The sequence below is a fragment of the Equus przewalskii genome, chromosome 4 (genome assembly GCF_037783145.1).
Source record: "Equus przewalskii isolate Varuska chromosome 4, EquPr2, whole genome shotgun sequence".
In the NCBI taxonomy this organism is placed as follows: domain Eukaryota; kingdom Metazoa; phylum Chordata; class Mammalia; order Perissodactyla; family Equidae; genus Equus; species Equus przewalskii.
In genome coordinates, this window is record NC_091834.1 from 11,045,195 (window position 1) to 11,067,000 (window position 21,806).

General features: G+C 41.5%; 1 long non-coding RNA gene across 2 annotated transcripts in view; it reads left to right on the plus strand.

Moving 5' to 3' along the window:
* The window catches only part of LOC139082760 (uncharacterized), a 37,524-nt gene extending 20,405 nt beyond the window's left edge, over window positions 1-17,119 (plus strand). For both annotated transcript variants that reach the window (XR_011538968.1, XR_011538967.1), the window contains exons 6-10: window positions 1,397-1,617; window positions 3,270-3,455; window positions 4,632-4,695; window positions 11,770-11,960; window positions 16,912-17,119. This is a non-coding gene — a long non-coding RNA (uncharacterized lncRNA). The remainder of the gene's footprint in view (window positions 1-1,396; window positions 1,618-3,269; window positions 3,456-4,631; window positions 4,696-11,769; window positions 11,961-16,911) is intronic.
* The last annotated feature ends 4,687 nt before the right edge of the window (window positions 17,120-21,806 follow it).

Consider the following 21,806-nt stretch of genomic DNA (forward strand, 5'->3'; position numbering starts at 1 on the left):
TATATTTTAGTTGTGGGTCCTTCTAGCTGTGGCATGTGGGATGCCACCCCAGTGTGGCCTAATGAGCGGTGCCGTGTCTGTGCCCAGGATCTGAACCCATGAAATCCTGGGCCACCAAAACGGAGTGCACGAACTTAACCACTCACCCACGGGACCCGCCCTTTAAATATTTTTTATTGAACTGAGAAGAGTTCAAATTGTAGAAAATGGAAAGAAATGTTTCATTTTAGAGTATGAAATGTAGAGTAAATTGAAACAAAAAGATTTGAAACTGGGTATTCGGAGGTGAGTCTGTGGCATGGAGTCATGCATGTTTCACTTAGCTGTATGCTGATTTTCCTCTTCCACTGACGATGTAGATAGAACGATTATGTCCTAACCCTCAGAACCGGTGGATATGTCACCTTACAGGGCAGAGGAGCTTTGCAGATATGATTAATGTTGTAGATTTGGAGAGGAGGAGATTTTCCTGAATCGTCTGGGTGCGCCCAATCTAATCACGTGACTTCTTGAAAGCAGAAGACCTTTCCACAAAATTGGTGATAATTTGTTCTAGCAGCAATACAGAAATTAATACAACTGAGTTTTGTATTCTAGCTTAATTGAAAAACTGGAATAAAACTATTTGATTTTCCTCTTAAGAATTTCTAAAATAAAGAATAACCAATTTTGATGTTTTAAAACTCTAGCAGAGCCCTTACAGACTGATGCAAAAAGATAGCATGCTATGTTCTATAGCTCTTTCTCAACGAGTAGAGATGAACATAGTAAAACATTACAACGATGTTATTTATTCACTCAGTAGAAATTACTGAGCCTGTTGCATGTCAGGGCTTATGATGTATAAAGAAGAATAGCGACAAGCACTTTCCTTTAAGGAGCTTGTGGCCCAATGGAGGAGGCAATTCGATCCAAGTCAGTCAATATTATTGAGCATCTATTATGTGGCAGGCATCTTACAGGTGCTTGGGATACATCAGTGAACCAAAGACACTAAGAGCTCTGCCCTGGAGGAGCTTACATTCTACTGGAAGAGAAAATGACCGTAATAAAGAAGAAAATCATATAACCTGTTTGAAGTTGATAAGTGCTATGAAAAAAACGGCAAAGCCAGTGAAAGGAGATTTGTGGTCAGGACTTGCCTCATAGAGAAGGTTAAAGTTGATCAGCACAGATTTGGAAGAGTAAGAGAATTCCTCAAGGAGCTATCGGGGGGAAAGAGCACTGTAAACTCATCGTGGAGAGCAGTGCCTTATGGTTTATAACATAAGGATCTGTAGTGTCCAGGAAGGGAGTGATGGCTGATACGCTTTGGAGATAGTTTTCTATTGTTGCATATCAAATTACCACAAAATTAGCGCCTTAAAACTACTCATGTTTGTTATCTATCTCACAGTTTTCGTAGATGAACTCATAGCTGGGCTCTCCGCTCAAGGTCTCATGGGGCTGCAATCAGAGTGTGAGCCAGACTGCATTCCTTTCTGGAGTTCAAGGTCTCTTCCAAACTGACATCATTTGGAAAAATTAAGTTCTGATGCAGGAACGAGGCCACTGAGGTTCCCTGCCACATGCATCTCTTCAATGGCCATTCAATATATGGTTTTTCACTCCTTCAAGGTGAGCAGAATCTCTCCCTTCAATCTGATAAAATGGTGTCTCATACAATGTGGCATAGTCATGGGACTGACACTCCATCATCTCTGCATTATTCTGTTGGTTAGAAGCAAGTCACACGTTACGTTCCACCTGCACTCACGGGAAGTTATATAAGGGTGGGACTCATGAGGGGTCCCCTTAGGGTGAGTCAGCCACTGCCCATGTACATTGTAGATCCAGCACTTTGGCAATGATGTGGAGGATACAATACAGACAGAAAAGAAGGCCAGTTAGGAGACTTTTTGGTTGTTAGAGGCAAGAAATAATGAGAGCCTAGATTAAGACAGGGGTTAGAAGTCAGAGGTTGAGAGGGGTTATCAAGTTCGAGAGATATTTAGGAAGAGGAAAGGACTTGATGATAACAAGTTGATTTGGAAAAGGTTGGAGGGTGAAAAATGTCTAGAGTGTTTTGTAGATTTGTGGCTTGGCAAATAGGTGGAAAGAAGTACCATTCACTGGTCAAGGGAACATAGAGTCAGCAAGCAGATTTGGAGAGGAATGAATTCCTTTTTGAATGGCACACCTGTCCTTTCCTATCACCTGTTGTGCATCAGAGACTGAATTTCTCACCTAAGAGACGTCATCTCCTTAGAAACTCGAGGCAACCCAATGAGAGAGAATCATTATCCTCATTTCACAGTTTTGTAAACTGAGGTGTGAGAAGTTAAATGGCTTGCTTAGTGTAGCTGCCCCTGACACAGGAAGAGTTAATAATCACTGGAAAAAGCTTGCCAACAAACTGTGACCCGGAAGTGAGAAGGCCGGTTAGCCAATGACGGGTAAGACCCCCGGTGGGGGGGGGCAACCTAAGCCAGGTGGCGGCCGCCCGGGGGGCACAGATGGAGAAACAGTATTGATATCGGGAGCAGGAGGGACCGTTGCCTAAGAGACCTTGCCTGCTCCAAGATAAAAATACAGGAGCACAGCAATAACATGATAATATCAAAACAGAGGCCAAGGGAGGGCTGCTTGAGAAATCACTAAGAATTCTTGGCATTCGCTAATTACTTCATCCAGAACACCTGTGTATGTTTAACAGCTGTAAGCTATGTATATATTGAAACGCTGGTTATAATAAACTCAGAGTGGCCATCAGCCCTCTCCACATCTATCCTGATGTGTACATTGGATTGCGACACCGACACAGAGTTGTGAAGCTGTTTGGAATAGTACATAATTAAATTCCAACCCAGGTCTGTCTCACACTGAGTTAAAGATTGGCAGACCATCCAGGTGATAAGTAAACGTGGGTGTTATTGTAGATACACTTCAGCAGAGAGGGCTATGCTAGAGATGTAGGTATGACAGTCATTAGCAGTGTAGGTGTTAGCTGAGTCCATGACAATCCTTGAGGTCACTCTAGGAGACCATGTAGATATGGATTTGGCTCTGGGGTGCTCAGGTAAGGGGTAGGAAAATCAAGAGTATTTGCCAAGATGATGGAGGAGTGATCGTGAAAGTAACAGGAGCATAAAGGGAAGGAGTATCCTGGTGGCCTTGAGAAAAGAGAGCAGCAGACAGGGAAGAGCAGTGGTCAAGATTGTCAGACATGGCACAGTTAGGTCTCAGTGTCCCTGTAAGACACTGCTTTCCTCGTGGTCCTGTCTTTCCAGCTCCGTCAAGTTTGAGAGGAGAGTAACCATTCCAGGGGGAAAGAGTGAGAAGAACAGGCGGAAGTAGAAAGAATTCACGTGGGCAAGCAAACGGTGGGTTGAGAGCTGACCAGATGAAGACGGGAACGCTGCTTTCTTCACTCGAGCGTCCAGAAACGCAGGAAGATGTTCCAGGCTGGTTTCTATGTGAGGCTTAAACTTTGAAAACCTGTGCAGAACAGCCTATCTTATGATAAAAATGGTGCAGGCAAATAGGTTAAGTAGTGACCATAAAATTCATTAATCTGACAGGAGTAATTCTTCCCCGAAACAATGCAGGGTTAATTAGAAAGAGTTAGTCCCAGGTTTGCATCTTTGGAAATTTAATTGTTGCATCCTGTGTAGGATCAGGAAAACCTTACATAGAATGTACATCTGCATTATGCAAAGTAAGTCTATTTGTTTGAAATTGAAATGTAAATAAAAGATTCACAACATAATGCAGTCAGGGACACTAACACGTGATGTGTAAATTTTAGTAATTACAAATTCCTAAAACATTAATTTCAGTGATTCCTGAGACTCTATTTGAGTATTCGTTAGCTATATCACCAGGAAATAACTATAATAATCTGTATGTTGATGGGTTATCGCTTGCTCTAATACTAGATTATATTTTTTAACCCTCACAGAGAAAATTAGCTTCTAGAATCAAAATAAACAAACTTATTATATTGCAAACTTATTAGATACATTTTTGATACATTAGATACAGCAGATATTTTTCATGAAGACAGACACATTAGTTGAATAAATAATTAAGTGAAATGTTTAAAATGGCACATTTTGGTCTTTTCTGATTTTTTGGTAAGCCGCAACTAAATCAAAACTTATAATTCAGTCGCTCCTTGTATAATTGCCAGTTTAGTAAAATCGTTGACCTTGACTTCTCTTTCAACTTTGCCCCAGAAGTCTACTTTTCAATTAACCTATCTAAATATAGAACTCCAGCTCCAGAACTTTCCACAGCAGGATGGATACAAGCATGTGTGTGTTTACCTATAAAATTCTAGACGTACATATGCAGTGTGATATGGCAAATTAAAATTTCCAGAGACTTTCCTCGTAACAACCAGCTCTAATTTTGCTTGAGATTTTCCCCAAACCTTGTTAAATACAGAATAACGTGTTAGAGTAGTTATAAAAAGTTGTTTTGGGATGAATTCTAAGGTAAGAATTAGGGAGCATGCTTGGACATTCAAAGGACCTAGGTTTAAATCCTGCCCTCTATCACTTATCAGTTTTATAACCTTGAGCAAATTATATAACAGCTCCAAGTCTGCTTTCCTTAAACATACCTACTTTATGGACTTTATTCTACAGATTAAAGAGATGAGACAAGTAAAACCCTGAACGTACAGCCTAGGAATTAGTAAGCATTCAACAGGTATGTATACACGTGTGCATATATAGTAGATAAATATTTATTGAAATTGAGCATACATATCTATGAATATAAATGTATATTTGGGTGTATAAGTATATATATGCATTCATAAATAGTTTTGAATTCCTATTATGAATCCTGATACTACTCTATTCACGAGACATAAGTGGTCAACGGCACACACAGTGGTCTTTCCTTTCACAGAGTCATATTCTTGTGGGAGGAAACAGGCAATGAACTGGAGGTGTATAAATATTACACAGTATTACCTAAATTTGAGTACACACTCTATTAGGAAAAGTGGGGAGAAAAAACTTTAATGACAGATCCTAGATGAATCTGCTGGTAATATATGGGAGGCATTTCTTTTGTTTGGAAGTTACAGATATAAGTAAGACACTGGTATATAAGCATAGTAAATAATTTATGTGCCAGGCAAAGAGTGGGCATAAGGAAGGACAATTTCCGACCCTGGCGAGTAAAATTATCCTCTCTGAAGTGTTTACGAGGAAGGTTGGCGCAGGCTCTCTCCTTTCATCTTGAACAGCCTGGTCGGTTATGGAAGGCAAACGCTGTCTCCACATTTTATAGAGAAACAAAAAGGACCCCAGGAGCAGCTTTGCTCAGGTTTACACCACTTGCAAGTGTAAAACCAGAATGGGTAAGATGGAAGTAGAGAACATTATTGCAGGTTTGGGGAGTGGCTGTATTGTCTTTTTCAGTGATGGTATAGGAACTGCCGTGAACTGGGCTGTTAATGAGCAATAGTCATTTACTCCTGAGAGCTGACTGCAGAAAGAACCGTCACAGAGCACAGTTACGCACATACCGAGTGTTCAGCATGTGGGGGAACACTGCTAATTGGTTGTGTCCTTTCCAGCGTAACTGCTGTTAGGCGGACTCAACAGCAGCCTCCTGAGTTAGTCACTTTAGGAGGTCTGCTTGTGCATATTACATTCTACTTTATCATTTTAGTTATAACTGGAACATGATGTCAATTTATAGCTTCACTTACTTATATCTCTTAAATTACTACTTCTTGTTGCTCAAGTTACATACGATTTTTTAAAAACTCTAGAGAAGAGATGAACAAAAAAAGAAAGAAAAGCAATCCCACTTTTTATTCCCGTATGTGAAAACAAATGTGTTTCAGGATGCAGAAGCCTTTGAATAGGAAAAAGTAATGCCCACACGTATGTTAGGTAAAATGGCTCACAAAACCTTGGTCACATCCCTGAAATTCACAGTGCTATTTCTGCAGGGAAACACAGAAATCTGCAAACCAAGTGCAGTAAATAAAGACCATAAATAGCCTCAAGTAAGTGCAGGTCAGGTTTTGTGACCAATTTAGCTCAAGTCAGGACAGGCTTTTCCACCAAAGGAATTTTTTAAAAAAGACTTTTGAAATGTAGAGGTGCAGATAGGAGATAAATGGCCTGCATTAAAAGTAGAATGTGATCCCCTGCCCACAGAGAGGGGTTGTGCTTACATACTGATTGTTTGTTCACTCTGTAAGATGTCACAAATTGCTCTGCTGCCTTTTTTTTCTGGCAGAGGGGATGTTTTATTTACTATCAGTTAAGATTCCCAGAAATGCCATTGTTTGTTTCTTTTTTCTTAAAGATGCATTGGTTTGCAAAACTGGAAAACCCAGTGGTGCGTGGTTTCAGATGTGGTTTGACTGGGTCGTCAGCTTCTTTCTCTGGAGTCTCTGGCTCCATCCTCCTTAGCAGGGAGCAGGGATGGGCTTTGCCCTTAGTCAACTTGTCTCGTGTTTGCAAACAGCTGCAACAGTTCCAGAACGTGCCTGCAAGCCCATCAGCCTGATAGAAAGAGCACCGTGTCTGATTCTCTTTATTCTTCCCATAAACCTGAGTTTCCATCTTGTATTGTTTCCCTTCAGACTAAAAGACATCCTTTGGCATTTCTTTAAATGCAGAAGATCTTCAGGCAACAAATTTTCCCAGTTTTTATTTATCTAAAAGATGATTGATTTTGTTTTCATTTTTAAAAGAATATTTTCACTGGGTATAGAATTCTGGGTTAGCTCTTTTCTCTTTCTTTCATTTAAAAAAAAATGTCATTCCATTATCTTCTGACCGCCATTGTTTCTAGTGAAAATTCAGCAATTATTATATTTCTTGTTCTCATGACAATATCTTCTTTCTCTGGCTGCTTTCAAACTTTTTTCCTATAACTTTTGTTTTCAGCAGTTTAAATATAATGTGCCTAGAGTGACTCTTTTCATATCTGCTCAGCTTGGGCCTCACCAAATTCCTAGATCTACAACATAATATTTTTCATCAAATTTGGAAAATCTTCAGCCCTTATTTCTTATATATTTTTTTCTTCCCCAGTCGCTCCTTATTTTTATCCTTCTCCAATCTCTCCTCATTCTCCTTTGTAATAATTACACATATATTAGACTATTTGATAATGTCACATGCCTAAAAGACTGCTCACTTTCTTCAATCATTTTTTCTCGGTGTTCTTGTAACTGGATAATTTCTATTGATCTGACTTCAAGTTCATTGACTCTTTATTCTTTCAACCCCAATCTGCTATTAAAATCCATGGAGTTAATCTTTATTTCAGTTGTTGTACTTTAGTTCTAAAATATCCATTTGACTTTTTTATACGTTATTTATTTGCTGAGTTTTTCTGTCTGTTCACTATCAAGACCATATCTTCCTTTCATTTCTGAATTTTCTTTTAATTTTTTGAACATACATGCAATAGCTATGACAGCTGCTTTAAAGTTGTTATTTGCTGAGTCTAATATCTGGATAATCTTAACTTCTTTCCTTCTTGGCTATTGACCACACACTCATTCATATTCTCTCTCTCTTCATATATAATAATTATTGTTGTTGTTGAATACTGGACGTTATAGACAATACCTTGGACTTACATTCTGTTATCTTCTCCTGAAGAGTGTTAATTCTTGTTATAGCTGATCACCTTGAATTTGTTTAGACTTGTTGCAACTCTGTTAAAATTTTTGTGCTCAAGGTAAGTCACTCTAACTTAGAGGGACTCAAACTTCAGACTCTCTCCCTTGTATTTATTATTAGGTCTTCGATATAAGTTTTGTTAGGGCAGGCCTGAAGTAGGTCTTACTCTAGAATGTGGCACTTACTCTCGTAGGCTCAGCCTTTCATTCATCAGCTGGATGCCAGAAGTTTTGACAAGGTGTTAATGAGATCTGTCTACTCTGATAAGGCCAGAACTCCAACTTAACCCAGCATTGCTCTTCTTCAGAACCGCTGAAACTATCATTTATCTGTTCCATTCTCCCCATAGCAGCTGCAATCTGTTAAGCCTACAGTGGTCTCATCCTGCAAATTTATAGCCCAGGAATCAGCCACAAACTCACAGGGGATTTCTGTATGGGCTTCTGGAACTCATCTTCTGGGCAGCTCCCTCTCTCTGATATCATGTGCCACAGAATTTATTTGCTTCAGCTGCCCCAAATTCTCATATCTGCCTCTTCATCTTAGTGGGACCACCATGCCCTACTTGGACACCAGCTCTCTGCACCTCTCTTGGGAAATTGTTCCCAGGCAGAAAGTGAAGTAATCACGAAGATTACCTTGTGACTTTCCCTTCTGTCAGTCTTGTGCTGTCTGTTATCCATCACCTAGAAAGAATTGCCTCCTACGGTTTGTCCAGTTTTATAGTTGTTTCCTGCAGGACCGCTGTTCTCTTATCAGTTACTCCATCATGGCCAACTGCCATGTGGCCCTCCAGAAAGATTTTTCTGATTGCATTTCTACCAAAAGTGTTCGAAAACACCCACTTCCTTATATCGGCAATGAGACCTCTAGGTTTTGTCATTATTTTAATATTTGCAGGTTAAGTGGATTTTTTGTAATTTAATATATATGCACTTTTTAAAATACACACATCTTTATATATATATGCGTGTATACACTTTTACTCACAAACCACATACATACACTTTTATTTTCAAAATATGTGAGACTTTTTATTATAATTTTGCTTAGGGACTCTCCCAGAGTATTTTAGTACATTCCAAATACGTCATTAATTTTATATATTAGTAGAAAATGTTATTTTAGCTAAATTTAGACCTAAATAAGATTAAAAATTAACAGATATATATAGAAAAACTAATTTAGTAGCTTATTCCTTGACAAATACAGACAACTACCAAGAAATGAAATAGGCTAGAATGAATTGTATTATTCATCTTCTGTGATTCTCAAATGTTTGAGCATATATATATTTTCTTCCATAAAGCTTATTTAAAATTAGCACTTCTAAAAATTATGTCTCTGGTCTCATGGGACCACATGGGAACCAATATCTAAATTTTAGTAAATTCCCTAGGGGACTTTGAGAGAGGTGGTCTGAACACAACACTTTGAAAAAATACTTGTATAATGGAACTTTGTCTCTAAAAAAACATGGATGGGGCCCACCTGGTGGCACAGTGTTTAAGTGCACATGTTCCACTTTGGCAGCCTGGGATTCGCCAGTTTGGAACCCCGGTGCAGACATGGCACAGCTTGGCAAGCCATGCTGTGGTAGACGTCCCACATATAAAATAGAGGAAGATGGGCATGGATGTTAGCTCAGGGCCAGTCTTCTTCTGCAAAAAGAGGAGGATTGGCAGCAGATGTTAGCTCAGGGCTGATCTTCCTCAAAAAAAAAAAAAAACCATGGATGGTAGGTGCTTAGGAGTCAAATAAGGTTAATGGTATCAACGAGTAAACTTTAAAGTCGCTGAATACTATATTTTTCTTACAATGCAGATAAGCATTTTAACAATTCTGAAAGGTTCTGCAGCAAAGAGCAAAGAGTCCTGTTTGACTTAAGCCACTATCTATCTATAAATATAGATTTATATTGACCCTACACACTTTTTAACATCATCACCTTTTGGGAGATGCTGAATAGATAGTATTTGTTGATACTGCCCTTCCAAGGGCCTCCCCTCAAACAGAGGCACTCGAGATGCAACTGATGACCAACTGGGACTCTGAGTGAGCCAAGGGCTAAAGCTGAAGGGGTCAACCTCACAACATTTAAATTACCTGTTGAAGGGTTACTGTATGGGAAGCTTGGCTAAATGTGAGAAACTGCTAACTAACCTAGTTTAGAAATATTTTATTTTTTTGATAGCAGGGGTCCATTCATGAATAGAATTGCCATCTCTTAAAAGCATATTCACTAAACTACTAACAAAGATTTTATAAACTCATGATTCAGTTTTATTCACTAATAAAAAAATTCTGTTAAAAGAATGTAGCAGCAGTCTGATAACCCAACAGAAAAAGAAATCTATTGTAAATATGTATTTTAACTAACGTGAAATAAGGCAGCCAATTGGTAAGATCTAATTATAGAAACTAACAATGTAAGACGGCTAGTCACCCCTCATGTATCTGTAAAGCTTTTATTTACCAAACAACTTTTGCAATTCTTTCTTTGAATTTGAAATATGTTTCTTTGTTTTCTTGTGGGGTTTTTTTTGCTGAGAAAGATTTTCCCTGTGCTAACACCTGTTGCTAATCCTCCTCTATTTTTTATGTGAGCCACCACCACACCCTGGCCACTGATAGATGAATGACGTAGGTTCACACCTGGGAACGGAACCTGGGCCGCCAAAGCGAAGCATGCTGAACTTTACCAAAAGGCTGCTGGGGTTGGCCCTCTGTTTCCGTGTTTTAATAAGCAAATTAGCTCAGAAAATTATAATAAAGGAAGACTCATCATTTAACACATATAGTGATTTTATCTTTTATAATACTAATTTTAATTAATAGATAACAAGTACGAATTTTCCTGCAGTAATTTGCCTGTGAAGTCGTGCATGGAGTTGTTTATGCTGACATCTAGGGAGGCTGTGATGAAGACAGAGAAAAAGGAGGAAACAGTTGAGTAGAGGACATTGTCGAGTAGGGATCTGTATGTTTGTCTTTACTAATTTGAATAAGGCTGGTACGAATTGCCATTATTTTACCAACACCCAGAATCGGGCTGGTGACATAATTTGCAAGGCCTGGTGAAAAATGAAAATTCAGGGTCCCTTGTTCAAAATTAGTAAGAATTTCAAGGAGGTGACTGCAGAGCATTAACCCAGAACATTTTTAGAGTTAGCACCAGGAGGAAGGGACTGACCAGGTCAGATAGGAGGCAGAGCTCTTCCAACCCCCCGGGCAGCCAGAAGCCCAGGGCACGCAGGCAGTTTGGCAGAGCAATTTCCAGGGAAAACGTCTAGGACTGTGGTTTCCATAAGACTCAGCAGGTGGATAAACAGATGACTGTTGGAAAGCCCTCTGGGGAGTGAGCTGTGCTCCCTCGCTTGAGTGAGAAGCCGACACTTAACTGTGCTGTGAATGCAAGCTCTTCTCCTCTCTGGAGACGGTGGAAAGGTTCCAGGGTAATGTTGCTATGCTCCTCCATATTGGGAAATATATATATATATATATATATATAAACTCTATAGGCCAGGAAAGAAGCTTGTCTGGGGAATTTTCTTTAAAGATTCAATGAAACAAGAGAAACATAAAATCACTAAAGCGAGTTAGTGATAACATAGTGTGTTGTCTTTGTGTATAGGTTCACTTTGTACAAATTGCTTGGAAGCCTGTCTTGCTGGATTCACACCACATGCTAATTTAATGTCTTCTAAGTATTCCTATTATCTGTATCTCGCAGACGAGAAAATTAAGATTCAGAAAGAAATGGTGACTCCAGTAAAGTCAAAAGCTTAGTAAGTGGTCAGGCTACAACTAAAAAGTGACTTACACTTACTGAGGGTATGCTATGTGCCAGCCATCATGCTAAGCAGTTTCCACGTATTATTCATTTAGTTGTTATTAGTTAGAACTCTTTCAACCGAAAGTGACCACACTCCTTACTCAAACTAGCTAAAACAGAATAACGGGTTTTTTTGTGTTCAACTGGGAAATCCAGGAGCCAGCCTCAGACATAGCTGCATTTGTGTTAAAATGATGTTGTCAGGAACTTATCTCAGCATCTTTCCCTTCTGCTTTCCTCTGTGTTGTTTATTCTCTAATGGAGTCTCTCCTGCATGAATCACAGGGCAAAGGGATGCTCTTATTGGACCCGCCTAAATCCTGTGCATCTCCCTGGAGCTGGAAGAGAGAGACACCAGTCCTTAACCCTGTGGACCGAGAGTGAGAGAGATGTTGTTTCTAAATGATGCCTCAGGTGTTGTTATCAGAAGAAGGGGAAGCGATTCTGGCCTTAATGACAGATGTCCATCACAAAAGGTATAATTATTGTTTACGTTTTACACATAAGCAAACTGAGGCTTAAGGAGAAAGGAAGATACTCTGCTTCACTGTAACTATACTGTAGGCCTGGTGCTTTTCCCAAGAAAATAAAAGCAGTATCTCAATTCTGCAGAACAATAAAATGGATTTATAGTTGTGAGTGCATTCCAGGAATGCCATTCTCACTACTCCTAAAAGGAAGACATTTGATAACTATGCTATAATCACCTTCAAACTAAAGGGTACAGAGATGGCTTTATGGAGACATAAGTAATTGAGAGTTTTATGGACATTCTGGAATATATATCTCGCGATGACTAACATTTTAACGGGAACACATTACTCAAAAAACCATAAACTCTAGTCTCTGAACTCTTGAGTGTTATGCCTACTTGTCTTTGCATCCATTCTGGATGTACTGCCCGACACACTGAAGGTCCTCAATAATTCCTTGTAGAATCAATGAGTGACAACGGATGGAAGGCAGCCCCGTCTACTTATTTACTAAGTAGCGAATGATACAGCCCAAGAACACCTCAGGAGTATTTCTCATATAGGAAACTGAAGGATTTGTGAATATGTTTTGAAAAGAAAGCTATAGGTGTCTGCCATGACTGCATTTTGAGAGAAACTGTCCCATTAACATGTGCCTCCTTTGGGAGCAGCCATGGGTGGTTCCATAAATCTTGGCTCTTTCCCAGTGCCACAACTGACTGAAACAACACCTACGCATTTGACAGCTGATCTGTCCACTAAGTATTGGTTTATAATATGACTTGGTGGTGATTAAATTGGACCAAATTAAGGCTCCAGAGTGGAGCCTCATAAATGGTGTGCACTCGAGTTGGGATGTTTGTTTCTGAGGCCCCAAGTACTGGAGATCCTGACCTAAGTTGTGGATCAACTGCTGGAACTATTGAAAAAGTCCCGTCTCGGTGAGGTCTTGCATTGCGGTAAACAAGTGCATAAGCATGTGTAATTCTGAGCCCTACATTTTAAATGGGATGACGCTAAATTACCAGATGTTCAGAGAAAGGCAGACAAAATGGTTTGCTTTTGACTTTGCCTAAGGTGTGCTCATGTTTAGACCAGAGAAGGAGAGTATGGAGGGTACAAAGGTAAACTTGGAGAAATGTGAGAAAAGATTGAGTGGATTCTCAGTAGCTGTAGAAGAAAGGCTAATAAATTAGAGAAATAGGAGGTAGATGTGTCTGCATCCAATTAAAAAATAAATTTCCCAACCTTTTGCTGACCTGTGAGAGAGTGATCTTGGATAATGGAACTTGAGTGATTCGATATTGTAGATAAGATTTCACTGGATTATTAGAGATTCTTCAATTTAAAGAATGTATTATTGCCCAGTTGTAGAGAAGCTTTTTCTTTTTTTTTGAAAACTAGGCTAATTATCAGAGGTGGAGTTACTGTAAAATTTAGAGTCCCTCATTTGTAGTTGTTTGGGAAAGGCCCAAACAATTCTGTTTTTGTATTTTTGTGTTGTTTTACTTAAAGAAAACCCCCCCAGATTACGTAAGTTTAAGGTCTCATAAAACCTAAAATATAAATTGTTAGTAGTGATGATTCACAATGCTACAAGGATTTAAGGCTATTCCATTCACATTTGATTGCACAAATTTGAATTCCTATTCTCATTTATGCATATAAAAACTTTAATATGTGGAATTCTGATAAGAGCAAATATGTTCATTTGTGATACACTGATGAAAACTGAACCATTGTAATGAAGGGCTCTGTAGAAATGCTAGCTCACAAGGCACCAATACAAGGAAAGGAATTAAAATGGATATTTATTTTCTTGAAAGTCAGATTTAAATAATACATTTTCTCATAGAACCAGGCACATAGTAAGCATCCAATAAATATTTGTTTCTTCAATGAAGATCTTGCATTTCTACGATTTTATTTAAAATTGATTTTCAGGTAGAAACATTACCAATACTTAAATTTACTTGTATTTTTGCAAGAGGTTCAGATAAGTTAACATTCAGTTTTATTTTGTAGAAAAATATGTTTTTACCTTTAATTGTCTTAAAATAAAATGGAGGGGCGGGCCCAGTGGCGTAGTGGTTAAATTCGTGCGCTCTGCTTCAGCAGCCTGGGGTTCACAGGTTCAGATCCTGGGCACGGACCTGGCACCACTGGTCAAGCCATGCTGTGGAGGCATCCCACATACGAAATAGAGGAAGATTGGCACAGTTGTTCGCTCAGGGCCAATATTCCTCATAATTAATTAATTAATTAATTAAAATGGAAAGCCACTCATCAACAGTAAAACCAAAAATAACTAAAATAAGAAGACAAGCAATTGATGCAAATGGTATTCTAGCTTTTATTGCAAATGAGTGAACAGCACATTTTGCACTCTCCCTTCATTAGCCCATTTTATAGCTGCTCTTTCTGTAATAATTTTATAAATAGCACGAATAGAGTATTTTGCTGTGGGTTCTTTCAGAAGAAATGATGATTTACGTAAAATATTGCTCTCATAGTAAGTTCAACCATTAGGTGAAAAAGGAGCCAGTGGTCTCATTTGAGAATACTTAATTAATTCTTGTCAGAGCTGGTGGTTTCACCTTCGGGAGCCTCTGTAATGGAGATCCCCTCTCATGCGGCTTTGTGTTGGACTGTGCTTGTACACGGTGTCTGCTCAGGGAGGAGGTCATTGCTGTCGTGGAAAATGGCTGCCATCCTCACAAGCTGCAGCAGGAGCCATAAAACTCTTGTGACTTCTTTAAGAAGGGAAAAGAGTCTGACCTTTCTGATGAAATGACCTAACTCAAAGTGTGTATCCTTCGCACACACACACAACGCTGCACAAATCCTGGCCTTGCTGGTACCACTTCAAGGCTTTTATTTCAGGTTTGTTGGTATACTCTATTCCCCCAGAAGTTTCCACTGCTCGTTGTGATGAATTGTCAGCAGAAATTGGGGAACGCCTCCAGCCGCACTCATCCACTTTCAACTGTGGCACGGCTCTGCACTGCATCCTCGTATATTTTTTAATTTCCACTTTATACTTGCGTTACTTATCTTCCAAGAAAATAGCACAAATTGTTCCCATGGCTGATGCTAAGGAAACTGATCAGTGAAATAGAGAAATTTCAAATCTTTTAATTACACGTAGAGCCTGCACAGCTTTGGGATTGCTATTCAGTGTGGCTTAGCAAGTGAATTTTAAGTTATGGAGTGTAGTTTGGAACTTGTAAGATCAGATGCTCAAATGCCGTACTCTTACAAGATGCAGAGATTGCTCTGGCAAAATCTCTAAGTCTTGTTCTTCTGTATAGATATTTTTTTATTGTCATTTAGTAGGTTTTTATTTTTTAGTTGGTAACATTTTAAAGTTGAGTTTATTTTTTATTAAGAATTATTTTGAGTCTTTCAATTAGGTTCGTAAAATATAAACAGGAAATGAGATCTTTTATATCAGAGTAACTTTGCCTGTGGAATAGAGGGCAGTTTAAGATTCGTGGTATTCATCACTAAATGATTCCTAGTTGTAAAGTCCTGTACAATTTGGTTCAAGTTAACTCTTCTGACTGACATTTTGTAACAGAATTAAAAAATGTTACAGCTTGTTGATGGCAATTCACCTTTCCAAATTACAAATTCACAGTTACATGCTCACACTTTAAAAGAGTAATGCCTTGATAGTCATGATGCACTTCATGAATTATTTTAACAGACAACATATTTTGGTGAGAAATCTATTTTTACTTTATCAAATCACTCACAGACTTGCTTTAACTCCACATTGCTTAAACCTCAAGTAGTTTCTTTTAAACACAAAATTTATGTGATTGGTAGAGTGGTATAATTATATGCTTAGAAAATGCTTACGTGACATATGAAATTATCTTAATTAAAAATATCACTCATAAATAACATTTTCTGTATGTATTATATTTATCTGAGCATCTGTTTTTGGCAATCTCTAGTTGGGAAATGTAAGTGAATTTTTTTTCTGCTTCAGTTTATTTGGCCCACCTATTTTCAAATTTTCCCCTATATTTTAAGAATATCCAAAGAAACATTCGCAAGTAATAAAGAAAATTGTGAAAACAGAATTCTTCTGTGAATAGATGTCCACATCTGAAATAAAACCACAGTAATGTTGCGGCTTTGAAAATTATTTTGAATTGTGAATGAAACATTTTATTGTGTCTAAACTCTCTTACAGTTACAGATCAAATGTCAATTTCTAGTACTAGTGATTTATAATACAATTATTATAAAAATTAATTTCTAGTGAGGCCGGCCCAGTGGCATAGTGGTTAAGTTTGTGCCCTCCACTTTAGTGGCCTGGGGTTCACGGGTTTGGATCCCGAGCGCAGACCTACACACCACTCATCAAGCCATACTGAGGCGGCATCCCACGTACAAAATAGAGGAAGACTGGCACAGATGTTAGCCCAGGGCCAATCTTCCTCATCAAAAAAATAATAAATTAATTAATTCCTAGTAATCTTTTTCTCAAATAATCACATCACTATGTTAACAAAAATATGGGAATGTCATTTTATAATGTTGATTTGTGGGAGTAAGTAATATTCTTAAGGACCAAACAAAGTTCTGTAGTAATATTTTGGAAATACACACCACTTGGTTCAAAAACAGAACTTTTGACTTCATAAGATATTTGGACAATTTTTCTCCTTTCATAGTAGTGACTACACCAAATATGCGCAAAATATAAAATATTCACATTAGTTCCTTTTGACTTATACATAATGTCAATTTAAACATACAAGATTTGGAGTGAAATCAGCATATTGCAAATGCTAATTGGGCCATATATGCAATATATTTTTGATAACTAAGTATTTGCATAAGGAATATTCTAAATTCTAAGCCAGTAGTCTTATGGCTAAATGTCTTTCTTTCCTTTAAAAAAAAACATCGGAACGTCTTGTCTCTTTCTTGGCTTCAGATCGGGACTCCGTGCAGACAGTGGTGGTTCTTCCTATGAACAGCTGCGCCAGAGGTGAGCTCGTTCTGGAGGAGCTGGAGTCTTCAAGGTTGGAGCATCTCCTGTTAGTCTCAGAACATGTGTGACGAATGGATTCTTTAATCTGACAGCCACTTGGGAGAAAAAAATACTTGATCAAAGATCAAATAAATGAATGTTATCAATTTTTGAGGTTAGGAAACAACAGAAAAAGTGAAAAACATGGAAGAAGTATTTTTCTGAAGTATTTTTTACATTTCAAGTTATCTTAAGGGGCCGGCCCCGTGGCTGAGTGGTTAAGTTCACGTGCTCTGCTTTGGCGGCCCAGGGTTTCGCCGGTTCGAATCCTGGGCACAGACATGGCACCACTCATCAAGCCATGCTGAGGTGGCGTCCCACATACCACAACTAGAAGGACCCACAACTAAAAATACACAGCTATGTACTGGGGGGGCTTTGGGGAGAAAAAGAAAAAAAATAAAATCTTTAAAAAAAAGTTATCTTAACATAAAAGGGTTAGTTTTTTCAGCTACCATCACAACTTGACAAATTTTGGTTATCATTATTTTTGAAGAAATGAGTTCTTGTGGGCAAGGTCTGGAAATTTATCCTTTGCTGCACAAGCCACTGAAACCCAAATGCTTTCACATTATTGATTGTTATGTAAACTTTCTCATATTTTTTTAGCCAGGGATTTCAGAGAAAATGGTTTGTTTCCTCTGTTTTATGGCTTTCAATTCAAATGTCACTCTAGTTAAGTAAAACAAATGTTGTCTCTCTACCACTCAAAACTTCATGTTCTGTGCGAACTTGAGATTTCATGGTCTTATTCTCTGTCCTTGAATTTGGGACGAAAAAAAGGAAAAAAGAAAAAACCAAACACAACACAAAAAAGCAGGCAGAGGCACTTCAGTGCTGTGAGCAGTGGCTCAGGGCAGAGCGCCCGTTCATTGCGGATCCGTGAGCCCGAGAGCAGGTCTGTGGGTCCTGCACACATTCTCTCCTTGAGGGCTGCGTCGGCGCAGTTCGGGTGCTCTCCCTCCTCCGCGTTTGGAAGGATGGGGAAAGCACAGCCAGAGGGGCTGTTAGCATCGCAAAAAAACTTGGGCGTATAATCAATCTACTGCAGACTCTTATTTTCTTAAACTAACAAACAGTGGCCCGTGGACACCACGAGACCAGGGTCAGCGTATAACTGAGTGAGAGCAGCATCGAGAGCCCAGGAAAGGACTGTTGTCAGCTCAGTGAGGTGCTTTGCTTACTTGAGTGGACTCGGAGTGTATTGAGTCATTAATATACATTCCCACAGTCACCAAAAATATTGAATGTCTAAGCATATAAGTGATCAAGATGCAATGCCATTAGATTATGCTAATAAATTTTAAATGTGAAGAAATACAAAAAAAGAGATCAAATCTAATACAAAATCTGAGGAACTCTGGCAAATATACCAATGTTATTAAATTTACAATTTTTAGTGCTAGACTCACCTTGTATAAGATTCTTTCTGATTAGTGCATTAAAATTGGGCTAAAAAATGTTAACTATGGGGCCAGCCTGGTGGTGTGGTGGTTGGGTTCCCGTGCTCTACTTTGGCAGCCCAGGCTTCATGGTTTTAGATCCTTGATACAGACCTATGCACCGTTCATCAAGCCGTGCTGTGGTGGTGTCCCACATACAAAGTAGAGGAAGATTGGCACAGATGTCAGCTCAGGGCCAATCTTCCTCAAGCAAAAAGAGGAAGAGCATCTAGAGTCTGGACCTGGCCTTGGGCAGCCACTCCGGAACCCACCCCTGGCCAAGCATTTGAAACCAAGAGCCTCAACCCAGGGCCCTGGGGCCAATCTGGATTTTGATAGTTAATTCTAACATTTAATAACTGGAAGATTACAGATGAAATTCCAGGGATCTAGCTTTTTCGGTACAAAATGAGAAGATCTGGCCCCGTGACAGTTCCTCAAGGCAACGCTCTCCAGGGCTGAGCTGGAGCCGCTGTCTGGACGGAGCTTGTGTCCCCAGCTCCAGATAGTCCTCACTGCTCCCTAAGCTTCCCCCTGGCCCAGGCCCTCCCCTAATCTCTCTGGTCTTGACCCCTGGAGGCATCTGAGTCTGCAATCCTCCTTTAGCCCTGGGGAGCTTTACTTTGTCACCTGGGACGTGAGGACACAGCAGTGTCCAGCCTGGGCAGGCGGGTTAGAGGGACTGGGAATGCAGCCCTCAGAGCAGGGTTCATCACGTGCCCCCCGACAGCAGCCAAGGAGGGGTCCGGGTAGGCGAGGCCTAGGACCAGGGGCTCTGGAAGTGTCCCCAAGGAATGCTATGTCCTCTGACTCCAAAGCTGCACCCTCACCTCCTGCTCGTCTCCCCTCCCTCGTGCATCCCTGCACCCAGGCATTTCGCAGACCCCTGGCCTGCTGGGGGCCATGACCCCAGGGTCAGCGCCAAGGGCACCAGCAACAGGCACCCGTCCAACATGCCACCTCCAGCAGCTCATGGAGCATAGTGCTGCTGTGAGGTGGCCACTGCCAGACCTTTCAGAGTGAGAAGCTGAGCCTCCAAAGGGACAAGGGACGTGTCACACAGGTCACACAGCTCACACAGACTTAGAAGGCTTAGAAGCTGGGTCTGCTGGTCTCTCTGTAAGGAGACAGGCCAGCCTCAGGTGACGACAATCAGGTGACCTAAGCACAGAGCTGTCTGCATGTGTCACGGTGGGGCTGGGGTAGTGGACAGGTGGGCTCAGCAACAAATGCCCAGAAGGGCAGAGTCCTGCAGGGCGAGGGCAGTGCCGTCTGGAGAGCAGAGGAAAGGCGCTCCTGCTGGAGGACCAGCTTGTGCAAAGGGCTGGAGGTGCTGCAGCGTGAGATACACAGCTTGGATGTGACAGAGGGGCACACTGGAAGGCACCGCTCTCATGGGTGGAAGCCCCGGACTCCCCCTCCTCCCGGCTTGGCCCCGGCCCTGGCAGCTGTGCCTCATCCATCTCTCTGTGTCTCCTCCTGCCGCCCTGAGGCCCAGCCCCGGAGCTGGCTCCTCACATCCTGCACTTCCCACATTGTCCTGTCTCAGCTCAGACACAGCAGATGGATTCCCTCCCAGGAAGCAATAATTAAGTTTCTCCTTACTGAAGGATACCCTCATGCCATGTCTTCAAAGTTTAAAAAAAAAATTGAAAAAAGATCCAGTGAGAGAAGGCCCCTCAGTTCCTGGTAATGAGGAGCCCTGGACCGGAAGGGAGAGAGGGCGGGGGTTACCTTGACCCCCATGCTGCCCTGGGTAATCCTTTCCTCTATCCAGGGTGTAACCAACATCACATGTTTCGGAGCCCCTTGTGCACCTGGCCTGGAGCCCTCCCAGAGCTCCCAGGCTGGAGAGGTCATCAGAGTGGGATCACAGCACTGGGGGCCCAGGGGAGGCCAGAGGGGGCTGCAGGAGTGCGTGGGGATCAAGAACGGCTTCATGGAGGAGGTGACGTCTTAGCTGGGGCTCCAAGCACGAGCCACCATCTAGCCAGGGCCTTGCACCCAGCAGGCACCAAATCCATCATGAGCGAGTGAGTGAGGGAACGAATGAAGGGCATCCACCTAAGAGACAGCAGGAGGGGCAGCAGCCTACGCTGAGGCTGAGACCCAGGGCACCCTGGGGAACATGGGAGGGGCTGCCGGGGGGTGCCCACCGTGTCCCCTTTATGGCCATCCTGCCGCCACAGCAGCTGGGCTCTGGCCGCTGGGCAGCCCCTGTCTGCCCTCTGCTCTGGGATACTGCTTATCCTTCCCAGCCACACCTGCCTGTGTCACCTCCATGTCCCTGTGTGTAGTGTTCTAGCCTCCTGGGGGTTTGTGAAGAGGGGGAGGTGAGTGTGCAGACCAAGGCTGAGGACGGCAGGGAGAGGGTAGTGGGGATCCTGAGGCGGTGGACACAAGGGGTGGGACGCACCCGCAGACGGGATGGGGGGATCCCTGCCCGGGGGCTGAGGATCCTGCTGGTGGGGGCTCCCTCACCCAGAGGGGCTGTGTGGAGAGGAGGCGGTCGTGGGGCAAGGGCTGAACTCCTTTGGGGACACACTGACTTCGAAAAGCTCGGGGACACCCAGACAGAGAAGTCTAGGGGGAGCTGGACATGGGGGTGAAGGTACGACAGAGGGTCAGGGTGGGAGCTTGAGACCCAGACAAGGCGGGACAGAGGGCAGTGGGGGGGCTGGAGAACACTGTCCAGCACGTTCACTAACTGGGGTCGTTGTGTTGATTTCACAGCCTCCTGGTGCCTAACACAGCTGGGTCCGGGGATTCTATTCAGTAAATGTGTACTGACTTCACCCAAATTTGTCTGTTTCTACTTTAAATCAGAGACTAGAATAGAATTTGCTGAACTCAGGTTAATTAGCTAGAAAGATGAAACCAAGGATTACAAACAAAAGGAAAATACAGACTAAGGGGAAAACTAAGAATCCACACTAATAGCTAAGACTCTCAAACATGCAGCCCACCGTGGCCTCAGGGCCTTTGCACTTGCTGGTCTTGCAGCCTGGAACACTCTACCCTCTGCATTGCTTGTTCCCTAAACACCTTCGGGAATTTGCTCAAACATCCTTCTTGACTTTATTTTTCTCCATGGTGCATATTACCTCCTGACTTTATGTATATTTACTTATTTTTTCTCTGTCTCTCCCAGTAGGCTGTGAGCTGTATGAGATTGGAGACCCCTGCCTGCTTCACCCCCTGCTGTGCCCCGTGTCTGGAGCGGGCCCAGCAAGCAGGAGGGTGTCAGTGATGTGCTCTGGGCGAGTGAACACTGCAGACCACAGACAAGCAGGTTTGTGGGCGTGCTAAGCCTCGTTCGCTCACTCGCTGTTTATGGAGCCCGCTCTGTGCCCTGCC